General features: G+C 38.3%; 1 protein-coding gene across 1 annotated transcript in view; it reads right to left on the bottom strand.

Moving 5' to 3' along the window:
- LOC128661025 (carbonic anhydrase 1-like) overlaps window positions 1-16,044 on the bottom strand; it is a 37,701-nt gene extending 21,657 nt beyond the window's left edge. The window contains exon 1 of the mRNA XM_053715170.1: window positions 15,974-16,044. The gene's annotated coding sequence lies outside the window, so the exon portion shown is untranslated. The remainder of the gene's footprint in view (window positions 1-15,973) is intronic.
- Between the last annotated feature and the right edge of the window lie 380 nt (window positions 16,045-16,424).

Below are 16,424 nucleotides of genomic sequence, written 5' to 3'. Positions count from 1 at the left end.
AATTGCCAAAAGTGTATGCGCTCGGCATTTAGCGATGTCAAGCGGATATTATTCGCTATAGTGAATCATGTCCGCTAGACTTTTAATAACTCTACCCCATAATATGTCTTTGCTGCATCTAAAGGTATTGTAGGTATTTTCTACACTTTTGCTGCTATGCTGGGGAAAAAAATGAAATTGAAATACTTGTGGGGTGTTTTCTAAACAGCCAGTGAGAAATATGTATCTAGAGAGGAGTGCACAATTGTGCATTTGCTGTTTCACTATCAATTTAAACTGCTTTAACATAACCTTTTCCATGCAAAAACAATCATTATCATCAGAATAATAATATGAATTTAATTGTTGCTCTTTAACCTATGCATATATATTCTTAGTATAACACTCCATAAAAAAAGCTTTTTTCTATGTGGAGGAAAAGTTTCTTAAAATCCCTTTTATTTTCCTACAACGCCTTTATTTTGAAGAATACTAAACAGCTATGTATAAATACATATAATAGGAAATGATTTAAAACATGTTTATTTCCTTGCTCTTGGGCAATACTGGACTATAGCACCTGTTCTGGGTACAGTTATATTTTAGGCAACCTATAATCATTGTTCAATAGATACTGAGGGAACAAACAACTCCCAAATGATTTTCTTCCTGTTTTGTACATCCTGCTGTGCTGATCTGTTTGAAAAGCAATTGATTACAATCACATACCTAGGTTTGCCAGGTTCAATGTATTCAACCTGGAAATCTAGTATTTCATCAAGCTGTCCAGTAAAATCTATTGTAAATAAAGTTTGTTTTTAAAGTCTCCTGAGTGGCATCTCATTTCTAAAGGTGCTCCATGTGCAAAGCAATGTAAACTGCTCTGGAGCCCTTGCAGGACAAGTTTGTATATGTGAGACTGCTTCCCCCAATGTAAGTAGATGCAGTCATTAGACCAAAGAGAGCAGTCATTAGACTGAAGAGAGCAGTCAATAGACCGAAGAGAAATCACCCTGATCTCGCCCGCTCGGGGCGATTGACAGGTCCTTCACTCACGCGATTGGTCATGCGAGATAAGGGGCGGGCTTTACACGCTTACTTGAGTGTGTAATGATACATACAGGCAGCGAACGCAAGTGTACAACTTCTCAAGCTGCGATGCTTGTCCGTTTGCCTTATGATACATGGAGCCCTAAAGGTATCCTGTGCCTTTTTCATTACAAATATGATGCCAGAAAGAGGTAACAGTGCATTTTCACTATAATATCTGTTACTGGCAGCCTAGGGGTAATCTATGGCATTTAAAAGGATTTTAAAACAATATTCTGTGTGTGTCACTGGCAACCAAGCAACACATAAAATAATGTGTTATGGCTTATCCCTGTTACTTGCAGTCAAATGAGAGATAAATCATTGTTCTTTGTGTTTCTACCAGTAAAATGAATACAACTTTGCTCAACTGTGAAATTATAAATATATATATATATATACTGCATATATATATATATATATATATATATACATTTGCTGCCAAATCCTGTCATGTTGTGCTCCAGAAATGTGCACAGTGATACATATTTGACAAACATTACCATGAAAACAAAGCAAATTTGGGATTTTATTTCCCTTTAATAAATGTGGGCCAATTAGTCCAATTATAGGCCCCTATTTAAGAAAGTCTGGGGAACCTGATCCGACAGTGCGGATCAGGTCCGCCAAACCTCGCTGAATACGGCGAGCAATACGCTCGCCGTATTCAGAGTTGCACCTGCAGCTCACAAGAGCTGCTGGTGCAACGCCGCCCCCTGCAGACTAGCGGCCAATGGGCCGCCAGCAGGGGGGTGTCAATCAACCCGATCATACTCGATTGGGTTGATTTCCGGCGATGTCTGTCCGCCTGCTCTGAGCAGGCGGACAGGTTATGGAGCAGCAGTCTTTGTGACCGCTGCTTCACAACTGCTGTTTCTGGCGAGCCTGCAGGCTCGCCAGAAACACGGGGCACCAAGCTCCATTTGGAGCTTGATAGATAGGCCCCCTTGTCTGTAACGTAGGGGTGAATACAAAAATGGCTTTATTTAACCATCCCCATCATTATCAAAAGGTTTATAAAAGCATTACTATTCAATGGGGCAAATTATTCATTCCTAAATTTTGGTTAGAAAAATATTAAACACTTCTTTCAAAATGAAATGGGTTTCCACAAATGCAATCTGACTGAGTTGTATGCTTAAAATCTGGATAAGGACAAAAAGTCTATTTATGTGAGCTATTTTATGCTATATTCAATGGAACATAACCGTTATTGCAGTATTCACCCACTAAACAAGAATAATTTTATTATTCTGTAATTTTCTGTTTTCTTAAAGGAATTGTAATATTAATGTTAAATATGTTTTTACTTGACTTGTAACTAATTTTGCTAGCTGTGTGCCAACTATAATATGTTTCCCAAACTAACATGATCACCTGATTCATTTTTAATAAGGCATGGAAGTGACTGAAAAGGAATTCACAATTGACACAGAAAAAACATAATTTATGCTTACCAGATAAATTCCTTTCCTTCCTGACAAGGAGAGTCCACTACTTCATTCCTTACTGTTGGGAAATACAACACCTGACCACCAGGAGTAGGCAAAGACACCCCAGCCAAAGGCTTAAATATCCCTCCCACTTCCCCTATCCCCCAGTCATTCCGCCGAGGGTACAAGAAAAAGTAGGAGAAACATCAGGATATAAAAGGTGCCAGAAGAAATAATATAAAAAGACTCTTCCTGCCAAGAAGGAAAGGAATTTATCTGGTAAGCATAAATTATGTTTTCCTTCCATAAGGCAGGGTGAGTCCACGACTTTATTTCTGTTGGGAAAACTATGGAGAAAGATGATTGAGAGGGAGCGCTTGGGGACAATACTTGAGTCGCTCTACAACAAAGGTGTTCTAGCTCACCTTAATGAGAAGCATTAAAAACAGTGGTGTAGAAGAGCGCCAGAGGATTGTGGATATAAAGTTTAATATGTACTATTTAAAAGCTATAAAAACATATATAGGTGTGCATAAACTATGCACAATGCATAAATATACAAATAAAATACACTGATATACAGATGTATAAACTGATAAGCAGAAAAAATGCATGCAGATGAATAAAAATTAAAATAAAAATACACTGATAAGCATATAACAATCCCGACGTAGAGATTAGCCTAGGTGCACCTATTAGCTAAAAAAACTTAATAAGTCCAGTGGCCAAATCCTGAATCACCAATGTACAGTAATATATGTGAATATGTCCAAAATGTGGAGGTGTTCTAGTCGTAGTGTAGTCCAAATGAGTGAAGTAGTGAAATATTCAAAAAAATATAATAGTAAGTGCAAAAAATCCAAATGTTTTCAAAAAATGGTGTGGCAAAAAATTTTTTATAAGTGTAAAAAATACAAAAATTAAGTAGCCAAAAAATGTGGAAAACTGTGAACAATCAATCAAAATGTATAAAGGTTAAAGGAAGATGTAAATTGTGAAACAAGTGTCTACTGGAGCTGTGTGTATGAGATACAAAAATATTAGTGATTTCCTCAGTGTGACAGTGTGACTCTCCTTAGGTATTGGCTGGAATTGACGTGCCTGTACGTGTAAAAGAATAACAAAATAGTGCAATACAGCAAAAAACAGTTGAATACCAATGGAATAAGGCTTACCCGACTGTCGACACGTTTCGGCCCTCAAATAGGGCCTTTCTCAAGACTGAGTACTGGTAATGCCCTTTTGCCTTAAATATAGTTTGTAGTGATGTGGATAATTGTGACTTCCTGTGACATTTTGGCGCAAAAACTACCTTCCTACATAGCACCAAAAATCTTCCCCTTTGTCCCGCCCTGGAAGTTAAAGCATCTGCCGATATTGGCTAAGATCCTACCTGATACATAAAGGCTTTCCTCTTTTACTAACTATAACTTGTTTGTGTGACTCTTGTACATATTGCAAGAAACTCCTATGTTAATTGCCATTGATATGTTTGAAATCCACATCGTTAGCTGACGGAACTGAACCGGAAGAGTTTACTAACGTCATTTCCGGTGCGGCGGTATTTGGGTTGGTGTGAACAAATAATATTATCAACATCAGGTGTTTTATATGGCCCTTGTTCAGATCATAGCTGCCCTGCTATATTTCTCTCTTTAAAGATTTTTTTCTTAGACTTATCATTTAAAAACATAATTTCATCTCTGGTCTGGACCGGAAATTACATATCCGCCAGCGTCACTTCCGGTCTTGTGATAACGGTATTATTGTGTGTATATATCGTTGTCTAGATACTCCAACCGGAAGTGACGTTGTAGATAATTTGTATGTTGCTAATACTGGGAATATAGAAATATACATATATGAAAAATCTTGGAAGAGATAACTTGGGATGACAGCTACATTTTAGCCACATTTGATGTGGCATCACTTTACACAAGTATCCCACATAATGATGGGATAGAAGCTGTAAGCCACTTCCTACAGAAAGATATATATGTACCTAAGACACAATGTGACTTTATCTTGGATAACATTAATTACATATTGACCCATAACTATTTCAATAATGATGGGAAGTACTATAGACAGATATGTGGGACAGCAATGGGGACCAGGTTCGCGCCAAGCTATGCCAACTTGTACATGGGCAAATGGGAACATATATTCTGGAATTCCTGCCCAGCAAGCACGGACCTGGTCCTCTATCAAAGGTATATAGATGATATTATCATTATATGGAAAAGGTCACTTGAAGACCTTACAACGTTAGTGTGAAGCGACCGAGAGGAGATCGTAGTGACCAACACAGAGGGTCACAGAAGGTAAGAGGGTAGTGGGTTACAAATTACAAAATAAATGCCATAATCCCTTAACGCTATATTACCGCATCAACCTGCATAATATCTAAAGCAGTGAAATAACTTTTCTGCGTAATCTGACTTCACTTTAACCAAACAAAGAAAATATTTATACTCCAAGCTTTACACCTCTTAAATTTGGAACTAATATAAAAGAACAGTTTGCTGAGACTGAATAATTTGAAAATATTATTATTATAATTATATTATAATTTGAAAATAATTTGAAAATATTTTAAAACACATTGTTGCGAATTAATTGCAACCATTATTGCTATTTTTGTTCTTATTAAATTGTGTATGAAATGTGTATGAATGAAAAAATGTTTGATGATATTGAGTGAAAACATATGAGCTAATGTATGAATTTATAAGTAGGTTTACAATCAAATACCATTTTAAAGAGTCAGATTTATTAATATTTGCATGTATGTGATAATATTGGAATTTTATGTATATTAAATTAGTGTTGATATTTTAAGGAATTGGATCTTGAAGTTTATTTAGAACAAGAGGTTAATTTATCATTCTACTGGTATTAGAGAAATCCGGTAATAGCTATGTGCATGACATTTAATTAAAGGTACATATTTGAATGAGTTAACACAGATATTTCAGTGACACTGACCATATATATATATTTATCAAATATATTTGGGATATAATATATGTTGGATAAGTCAAACCCTCACCAGCAATTGTTGCGCCAATCTTTATATTTGTTTGCAATTTGGTATTAGCAAATTAATTTTTGGGATAATTTGTTTATTAAAGAGGCAGAGTGGGGACATACAGATTAGTTACTCTTATAATCCATTTGAACCACTGATTTTACAGTTTGTACCATGCCGTTCTGTTTAAGTATTATGCTTTTTAGCCATTTGGTATTACCAGAAAGGTATCCTGCTTTGTTACTGGTGTATGGATTAATGGACATCGGCATGCCATTATTATAATTCCCTGAGATAAGGAGAGCCTTTTGATGACGTCACAGGCTAAAAGTGAGAACTGGGTCCGCTTGCTTGAGGAGATCTAATCTTCAGGAACGGGATCATATGTTGGAGTCTTGGAGATGCAGCTACAGTTTCAAGGGAATGCCTTCCGGAAATCACTGTGAGCACAGCGATTACATTTTTTTTTCATTGCTATTTATGCTAGTGCTGCATGTTTTACAGAAAATGCACCTCCATTGACCCTTTAATCTCTGTATAAATACCTGGAATTTAGCTTTTTGTCACCTTCCTACTTTGTGCTGTTGCTACACATATTCACAAGGAAGTGCCTCTACTAATGCCAACACTTTTTATTGGCCCCAGGCATCAATGCATTTTAAAAGGAATTTGTGCACCAAAAAGAGCAAAGGCTTGGAGCAGGATTTTTATAACTGGTAGCCTGTTTTTTGGAGCACATTTGTAGTTCAGGGGCGTAACTACAGGGGGGGGGCAGAGGACGCAGGTGCGACTGGGCCCCTGAGGGTGGGGGCCCAGCTTTAAAAAAAAAAAAAAAAAATAATAATATCTCACCGGCAGATTACAGACTGTGTCACTAACTTACTATATACAGTACTGGTTGGTTAAACAGTGTCACTATATACAGTAATAGGGGGTCAGACCATCTCACAGACTGTGGGCACAAGGTACCTCCTTTTGCAGAAGTAATCTGATTCACATTTTTTTTCTGTGTTAAATGTAAAAAAAATATATATATATATGTATTAAATTCACATTTTTTTGGAGGGGGGAGGGGAGGTGGGGGGGCCCTTCTTAGATTCTGCACCTGGGCCCTGTGGTTTCTAGTTACACCTCTGATGTAGTTGATGCATGTACTGGCAGCAAGGTAAAGCCCTAGTAAACATTTAATTTTGAAATGCTATGAAAAACAAATTACATTTTTGTTCAGTTTCTACCTTGGTGGAGAAGAGATTAAGGTAAAGTGTAGATTACTGCTGCTGTAAAGATTTAGTCACCCCACTTCATCCCCTTCCCTGTGCTAGTGTAAGGATTCCGCTTCATGTTTTACCTATGCCTTTCCCATTCACCTTATGTAAGGATTCCGCTCCATGTTTTACCTATGCCTTTCCCATTCACCTGACTTCAGCCTTACCTGTACTTAAGGCATCAGCTGACTGCAGACAGGTGCTTAATTATTAAGTTTCTAGACTAGCTCTGAAGCGTGTCTGTTTTCCACTTGCTGTGTGTTTTTTCTGAAAACAAACCAGTCTGCTTTTCTTCCAATTACTGAATCAGCTACTACCTTGGGATTACTTATTTTTTACTGCTGGTTCTTATGCTCATTTTGCCTACAGAAAGTTTTACAGAGGCGAGTTTTTCTTTTTAGCGTGCACGCTACAACAGAGACTTATTCCATACTGCAGTGTGTTTGCTGCCGTCTCCCTCTGAGTTTCTATCTCATCTGAGCCACTGAAGCGTTTCTCACTCACCGGACTTCAATCTCTCTTCCACTGCAACACAGCGCAACTCTTCTACAAACAACCTCCCACGGACTAAGTGCAAGGACATCTCAGAATTAATTCCGCTTCTATTACACACCATCCGGTGACTGGGGGTAAGCGCTGTAGTTACTTTAAGCTGTGCTGTACAAATAAACATTGAACTTTGCTTTTCCCTGCTACTCTACTGACCGCAAGACTATCAGCACATGTGTATACCGTTCTGTGACAAACTAACTAATAGTGTCTAAAACTGAGAGTTACACTTCACACTGAACTGTTATATCTTACTCCAGCACTAATAGCAACACTACCTGCTTTCTGGAACTCTGCTTTTCTTTATCAAGATTTATCGTACTGGGAGCTAGCTGAACTCTTAAGTTTGCTACTAAGAAATTGATTTATTTTTTATATTTCTTCTGATCCAGACTTTGTTTATGTCTATACTAATGCTGTGACGTTCAACAGCATATATGTTTTACATCATTCGTTGCCAGACAAGTTTCTGATCTGCAATTCAATTACTTGAGAATAACAACTTCACTGAAAGCAGCTTGGTCTATGCTGTTCAATAGTCCATTTGCCAAAAGTGATACAAATCATTTATTTTGCATACTCTGCAGTTGTGATCCATCCTCACACTCTACTAAATCGTTACAGAATAATTAAGCCCTATAAATATGGATCCAGCAGAATTGCCCCAATTCGTTTACAACCTGTCTAAAAGAGTAGATGAACTCAGTCAAGGCCTTAGATATCTAAAGGTTGAAAATGAGACTTTAACTAAGGTTATAAGAGAAACAACTCCTCCCAAAGCAAAAGCTGCTGAATCTATTGTGGAACCACAGATTGCAGCACCTGATTTGTTCAATGGTGATAGGAGTCTCTATCGCCAATATAGGAATGCCTGCCTCCTCACTTTCGACCTTAAGCCACTCACATATCCTAATGATAAGATTAAAGTGCTCACAATGATTACCTATCTACGGGGTGAACCCCGAATCTGGGCAGACACGCTCTTTGAAACCAACGATCCTATTCTATCATCCCTACAGTCTTTTCTAGCAGTCATGGATGAACTTTATTCAGACTCAAATTTACAATTGACTGCAGAAAGCAAGATGCGGAAACTAAAGCAAGGCAACCGTCCTGTTGAAGTTTATATAACGGAGTTTAAACAACATGCCATTGACTCCCAATGGAACGTGATTGCCTTAAGAAACCAATTTCGCCTAGGACTCTCGGAAGCAGTTAAAGATGAGCTAGCCCGAACTGATCTCCCTGACTCCTTAGACGGCCTCATGAAGCTCTCAATGCAAATAGATAGAAGGCTTTGCGAAAGGAAGTCAGAGCGTCAAATTGGGGATTCTTCTTACAAGAGATCTTTCCATCCTCCTCCAACTGCTTCTTCATCAAGTGTGCCTGAACCTATGGATATAGGCTTTATGAGGGGTCCATTGACCTCTGAAGAAAGGTTTAGAAGAAAATCAAAAGGACTGTGTATGTATTGTGGAAGTCCAAACCATCCTATCCGTGAATGCCCCTCCCTACGTAAAAATAAAAATAGTAAGTCTCTCTTACATTTGACTTCAATGATTGAACATGATAAACCAATTCACTGTACTTAACCCTCTCTTTACATTGGGACAGCAATCGCATGACGAAAGAAGCTATAATTGACACAGGAGCCCAAGGGAATTACATAGATAAAGCTATTGTTAAAAAAAATAAAATTCCTCTCATCACTAAATTGTCTCCTGTCTCTATACGGGTTGTAGATGGGTCTGAAATTTCTTCTGGTCCTATTACTCAGCATACAATTCCCATTCTGGTATCCACCCTAGGTTCACATCAGGAATATATCACTTTTGATGTTATTACCTCTCCTCTATTCCCCATTGTACTAGGGTTGCAATGGCTTCGTTTACACGAACCTGTGATCAATTGGAGTTCTTTGGAAGTAAAATTTGATTCACCATATTGCCAGCAAACCTGTCTAAATCATTCTGTCCTCTTCCATTTGACAGAAACTCCACACATACCTAAAGTATATGAGAAGTTTGCAGACGTATTCAGTAAGAAGGAAGCTGATACTCTACCTCCTCATCGGTCGTATGACTGTCCGATCGACCTCAAACCTGGTACCACTCCTCCCTACGGTCATCTCTACCCTCTTTGCCAACCCGAGCTTGATCATTTAAAGACGTATTTAGATGAAAACTTAAAAAAAGGTTTTATACGTCCTTCAGTCTCTCCAGCAGCAGCTGGGTTCTTCTTTGTAAGAAACAAAGATAACTCTCTTCGACCAATCATCGACTTCAGGGAACTCAATAAAATTACGATAAAAAACAGACGGCCTCATGAAGCTCTCAATGCAAATAGATAGAAGGCTTTGCGAAAGGAAGTCAGAGCGTCAAATTGGGGATTCTTCTTACAAGAGATCTTTCCATCCTCCTCCAACTGCTTCTTCATCAAGTGTGCCTGAACCTATGGATATAGGCTTTATGAGGGGTCCATTGACCTCTGAAGAAAGGTTTAGAAGAAAATCAAAAGGACTGTGTATGTATTGTGGAAGTCCAAACCATCCTATCCGTGAATGCCCCTCCCTACGTAAAAATAAAAATAGTAAGTCTCTCTTACATTTGACTTCAATGATTGAACATGATAAACCAATTCACTGTACTTAACCCTCTCTTTACATTGGGACAGCAATCGCATGACGAAAGAAGCTATAATTGACACAGGAGCCCAAGGGAATTACATAGATAAAGCTATTGTTAAAAAAAATAAAATTCCTCTCATCACTAAATTGTCTCCTGTCTCTATACGGGTTGTAGATGGGTCTGAAATTTCTTCTGGTCCTATTACTCAGCATACAATTCCCATTCTGGTATCCACCCTAGGTTCACATCAGGAATATATCACTTTTGATGTTATTACCTCTCCTCTATTCCCCATTGTACTAGGGTTGCAATGGCTTCGTTTACACGAACCTGTGATCAATTGGAGTTCTTTGGAAGTAAAATTTGATTCACCATATTGCCAGCAAACCTGTCTAAATCATTCTGTCCTCTTCCATTTGACAGAAACTCCACACATACCTAAAGTATATGAGAAGTTTGCAGACGTATTCAGTAAGAAGGAAGCTGATACTCTACCTCCTCATCGGTCGTATGACTGTCCGATCGACCTCAAACCTGGTACCACTCCTCCCTACGGTCATCTCTACCCTCTTTGCCAACCCGAGCTTGATCATTTAAAGACGTATTTAGATGAAAACTTAAAAAAAGGTTTTATACGTCCTTCAGTCTCTCCAGCAGCAGCTGGGTTCTTCTTTGTAAGAAACAAAGATAACTCCCTTCGACCAATCATCGACTTCAGGGAACTCAATAAAATTACGATAAAAAACAGGTATCCCCTACCACTCATCCCCGAACTCATTGAACGCCTCCAACATGCCAAAATCTTCACCAAATTAGATCTAAGAGGGGCTTATAACCTTGTCCGCATAAGAGAAGGGGATGAGTGGTTGACCGCTTTTAGGACAAGATACGGCCTGTTTGAGTACCTGGTAATGCCGTTCGGGTTAACTAACGCCCCGGCCACATTCCAGTATTTTATTAACGATATATTTCACGATCTTCTTGATACTTGTGTGGTCGTATACCTGGACGACATTCTAGTGTACTCAAACACGCTTGAAGAACATGTTAAACATGTTAGTTGGATACTTTCCAGGCTCCAAGTTCATAGGCTATATGCAAAGCTAGAAAAATGTGTATTCCACACCAAAGAAATAGATTTTTTGGGGTACTCCATTGGCCCAAAAGGTATCCAAATGCAGGCTAACAAAGTCGATTCAGTAAAAAACTGTCCACAACCAAAAAATAGGAAGGAACTACAACGTTTCCTCGGGTTTAGCAACTATTATAGAAAGTTTATTAAAAATTTCTCTCAAATTGCTAAACCTCTCACTGTACTCACCAGTTCCAGTACACCTTTCACCTGGAACTCCAAGGCAACTGAAGCTTTCAACTCATTAAAAAACTCCTTCTGCTCAGCTCCAATACTTCAATTTCCTGACCCTTCTCTCCAATTCATTTTGGAGGTGGATTCTTCCGATTATGCCCTTGGAGCTGTCCTCTCGCAAAGACGCAGTATATCCCAACCACTACATCCAGTAGCTTTCTATTCCAAAATTCTTTCTGCACCTGAGATGAACTATGCTGTTGGAGAAAAGGAACTCCTGGCGATAAAACGTGCCTTTGAACATTGGAGGCATCTCCTGGAGGGCACCGTCTTACCAATAATCATCTACACGGATCACCGTAATCTCGAGTTCCTACAGAGGAATAAAACTCTCTCTAGTCGACAGGTAAGATGGAGCCTATACTTCAGCAGGTTTAACTATCAAATCATCTACAGGCCCGGTTCTAAAAATGGAAAGGCGGACGCACTTTCTAGGAAAGACCCTATACCTCCAAACACTCAGGAATCTACTTCTATCATTCCCCCCGATAGATTTTTGGGTCTACTGTCCACCTTCAAGACGCAACTTCAAACAGCTTTACGGTCAGATCCTCAGCTACCTCAACTCCGACTATCTCGTAGAAACAACCTCTACTATCATGGGACTCTCTTGTATGTCCCCGAGATTCTTAGACCTGCTCTAATTAAACAACATCATGATCCACCTCTCCTTGGACATCCAGGTATTACGAAAACAAAGGAACTTCTCAGCAGATCCTACTGGTGGCCAAATTTGGAAACATCTGTTAAAAACTATATCTCAAACTGCTCTATCTGCATTACTTCCAAAAAGGAAAGGGCCAAGCCATATGGACATCTTCTTCCAATTCAAATACCTGATAGACCTTGGTTACATCTCGGCATGGACTTCATAGTTGAATTACCTGTGAGTTCAGGTTTCAACACCATTCTAGTTGTCACAGACATCCTGACCAAAATGGCTCATTTTATCCCTTTTAACAAACTTCCCACTTCCAGTGAGACAGCACAACTCTTCTTAAATTCGATTGTCAGATACCACAGAATTCCTTCCATCATAACAACTGATAGGGGTACTCAGTTTACCTCGAAGTTCTGGAAAAGTCTTTCTGCTCAACTGAAAATTGATCATCGCCTAAGTACTGCCTTCCATCCACAAACAAATGGCCAAACAGAGAAATTAAATCAATGGCTAGAGCAGTATCTACGCTGTTATTGCTTTTATCAGCAAAATGAATGGTCACAATACCTATATCTGGCCGAATTTGCCTACAATAACTCGGTTAATTCATCCACCAAAGTTTCACCCTTCTTTGCAAACTATGCTTTTCATCCTCATTTCTCCCTGGAACAAACGGATAACCCAAATTCTCCTTCTGTAGATGATCTACTACAGAAGCTCGCTGAAAACTTCCACTTCCTAAAAACAAATATTCAACAGGCTCAGACCTCACAGAAGAAATACTACGACTTACGCAGACGACCATCACCATCTTATGCCATAGGCGATAAAGTTTGGCTTTCGACAAAAAACATCAAAATCCCTGTTCCCAGTAAAAAACTAGCAGGATTATATATCGGACCGTTCACTATCACTCACGTTGTTAACCCAAATGCAGTTACTCTGGACCTTCCTAGTTCTATACCCATCCATCCTACTTTCCATGTGTCCCTTCTTAAACCAGCTTCAGATGATCCTTCAGTGAAAACCATTTTACCACCTGTACCTGTACCCCTAGATCCGGACACTTATGAAATTCAAGACCTCCTGGATTCCAGACGGCATAAAGGTGTTTTACAATATCTGGTCAGATGGAAAGGCTACTCACCTGATGATGACACTTGGGAGCCTTATACCAATATAGATGCACCTAGACTCATCTCTCGTTTCCACAGACGTTATCCCCTTAGACCTAAACATCAAGCCGAGGATCGGCTTGCTTGAAGGGGGGCGTATGTAAGGATTCCGCTTCATGTTTTACCTATGCCTTTCCCATTCACCTTATGTAAGGATTCCGCTCCATGTTTTACCTATGCCTTTCCCATTCACCTGACTTCAGCCTTACCTGTACTTAAGGCATCAGCTGACTGCAGACAGGTGCTTAATTATTAAGTTTCTAGACTAGCTCTGAAGCGTGTCTGTTTTCCACTTGCTGTGTGTTTTTTCTGAAAACAAACCAGTCTGCTTTTCTTCCAATTACTGAATCAGCTACTACCTTGGGATTACTTATTTTTTACTGCTGGTTCTTATGCTCATTTTGCCTACAGAAAGTTTTACAGAGGCGAGTTTTTCTTTTTAGCGTGCACGCTACAACAGAGACTTATTCCATACTGCAGTGTGTTTGCTGCCGTCTCCCTCTGAGTTTCTATCTCATCTGAGCCACTGAAGCGTTTCTCACTCACCGGACTTCAATCTCTCTTCCACTGCAACACAGCGCAACTCTTCTACAAACAACCTCCCACGGACTAAGTGCAAGGACATCTCAGAATTAATTCCGCTTCTATTACACACCATCCGGTGACTGGGGGTAAGCGCTGTAGTTACTTTAAGCTGTGCTGTACAAATAAACATTGAACTTTGCTTTTCCCTGCTACTCTACTGACCGCAAGACTATCAGCACATGTGTATACCGTTCTGTGACAAACTAACTAATAGTGTCTAAAACTGAGAGTTACACTTCACACTGAACTGTTATATCTTACTCCAGCACTAATAGCAACACTACCTGCTTTCTGGAACTCTGCTTTTCTTTATCAAGATTTATCGTACTGGGAGCTAGCTGAACTCTTAAGTTTGCTACTAAGAAATTGATTTATTTTTTATATTTCTTCTGATCCAGACTTTGTTTATGTCTATACTAATGCTGTGACGTTCAACAGCATATATGTTTTACATCATTCGTTGCCAGACAAGTTTCTGATCTGCAATTCAATTACTTGAGAATAACAACTTCACTGAAAGCAGCTTGGTCTATGCTGTTCAATAGTCCATTTGCCAAAAGTGATACAAATCATTTATTTTGCATACTCTGCAGTTGTGATCCATCCTCACTCTCTACTAAATCGTTACAGCTAGTGACTAGATTAGGCTCCAGTATACTGTATGGAGAGTGTCTAAATTGTTATGCAGTGAACAAAACTATCTAACATTAAAGGGACATGAAACCCAATTTTTTTTCTTTCAGAATTTAGAAATAGCGTGCAATTTTAAACTTCTTAATTTACTTCTATTATCTAATATATTTAATTCTCTTGATATCCTTTGCAGAAAAGCATATCTAGATAGACTCAGTAGCTGCTGATTGGTGGCTGCATATAGATGCCTCGTGTGATTGGCTCACCCATGTGCATTGCTATTTCTTCAGCAAAGGATATCTAAAGAGTGAAGCTAATTAGATCATAGAAGTAAATTGGAATGTTGTTTGAAATTGTTTTCTCTACTTGAATCATGACAGAAAAATTGTGGGTTTAATGTCCCTTTAATTATATATATTAATATAGTAATATGCTAGTAGGCTAGGCTTGCGATACCCCATACCTATATATATATATATATATATATATATATACTGTATATATATTGCAAAGCAAAAATGTATCAAAATCACATTTTTCTTGGGGGGGGGGGCTCTTCATGGATTCTTGCACTGGGGCCCTGAGACCTGAGGGTCTGCTTTTAGCACAGTTCACCAATATTACTGATTCATATTGCTTATTCAGTAAATCAGTACTACACCTTGAGCATGTGTTAGATGCAAGCTAAGTGACATACCCAGAAAAATCCTCGTCCTTCAAATTACCTTTAGTGGTAATTCTCTGTGAAAATGAGGGGTAGTATGTCCTGGTAGATTCATTGTTTTGGTAGTTAAATTTTTTAAAAGCAAAAACAGCCTTCTCTGAAGAATATCACAAGAAACTGATGGATAAGGTACAGAACTAGCTTAGTAAATTGTATTTGATTAAAAAGTATGCGTGGAAATGTTTAATGCTAATTTTAGAATAGGTTTTTTGTTTACAACTTAATAAACCAACTTTTTATGTGAGAGTTGTCCTTATTGGCCAAAGGGCAAAATAACTATTTATATACTTCCTATTAATTTTACTTTAACACCTTAATGACAGGAGGCGTTTCCTGAATGTCAGCTGTCTTTAGAACTTACAGGGCTTTAACAGTGTGGGTCTCGCCGTCAATGACAAGATCGTGCTATTTCTGCAGGCTTCAGCCAGTGACCCACGCTGTTAAAACCCTGGAAGCCCCTGCGACAGGCATCATACTGGGTACATCACTATTGCTTAGGGATTAAACTGCATTTACTTATCCTTTTTCATGCAAAACATGTTTTTAAATTGCTTTCATATACATGATATACATTTTAACACAATAACCATTAAGTGAAGTGTTTTATTTAAAAAACAAAAACAAATTAAATTTGCCACAGATTATCAAATCCTTTCTCAAAAGGGAAAAAAAAAAAAAAGATGAACTTAAATAAAGTTAAATTATTTACAGGTTTCACCATTCCTTTAATTTTGGTATTGGTAGCACACATACAACACACATAAAAACAGACAATGCGGAGGAAAAAAAATAACAGACAAAAGGAACAGATTAATTTACAATTTGTGAACTATGCCAATTTAATTTCCTCACATACCTCTTGTGCGCAAGCTTCAGACAGTAGCACCTCTTCTGACAGCCTCTTGGTGCGGACGGCTTTTATATCAGTTGATGTAACAATTTTAGACTGGTTTTACAAGATTTTAAGTCATTCACTTCTGTAGAGAGGTGGGGCTTTAAAAGGATATAAAATAGTAGATAAAACATGAAATAAATGCTAGAGTTAATGATATATTCAAAACAAAGATTAGCTTGAGAATACTATGTAGATTTTTTTAGAGTTATATTAGTTGTTTAAATATTGAAGATATAAGAATTCATGTTTAGTATTGATAAAGTATTTTAGTTTGTATAAAATAATGGGTATCACCATGTTGGAATCTAGGTTTTTCTCTTATCTTTTGCTTCTGCTGAGGAAAATTTGAGACAGATATAAAACAGGCAATAAAAGAGGGGGTGCAAATAAGGCTGTGTGTAATATAGTATTG

The sequence above is a fragment of the Bombina bombina genome, chromosome 5 (assembly GCF_027579735.1).
Source record: "Bombina bombina isolate aBomBom1 chromosome 5, aBomBom1.pri, whole genome shotgun sequence".
NCBI lineage: Eukaryota > Metazoa > Chordata > Amphibia > Anura > Bombinatoridae > Bombina > Bombina bombina.
Note: the sequence above shows the minus strand (reverse complement) of the source record. Positions and strands in the feature narration are given on the sequence as shown.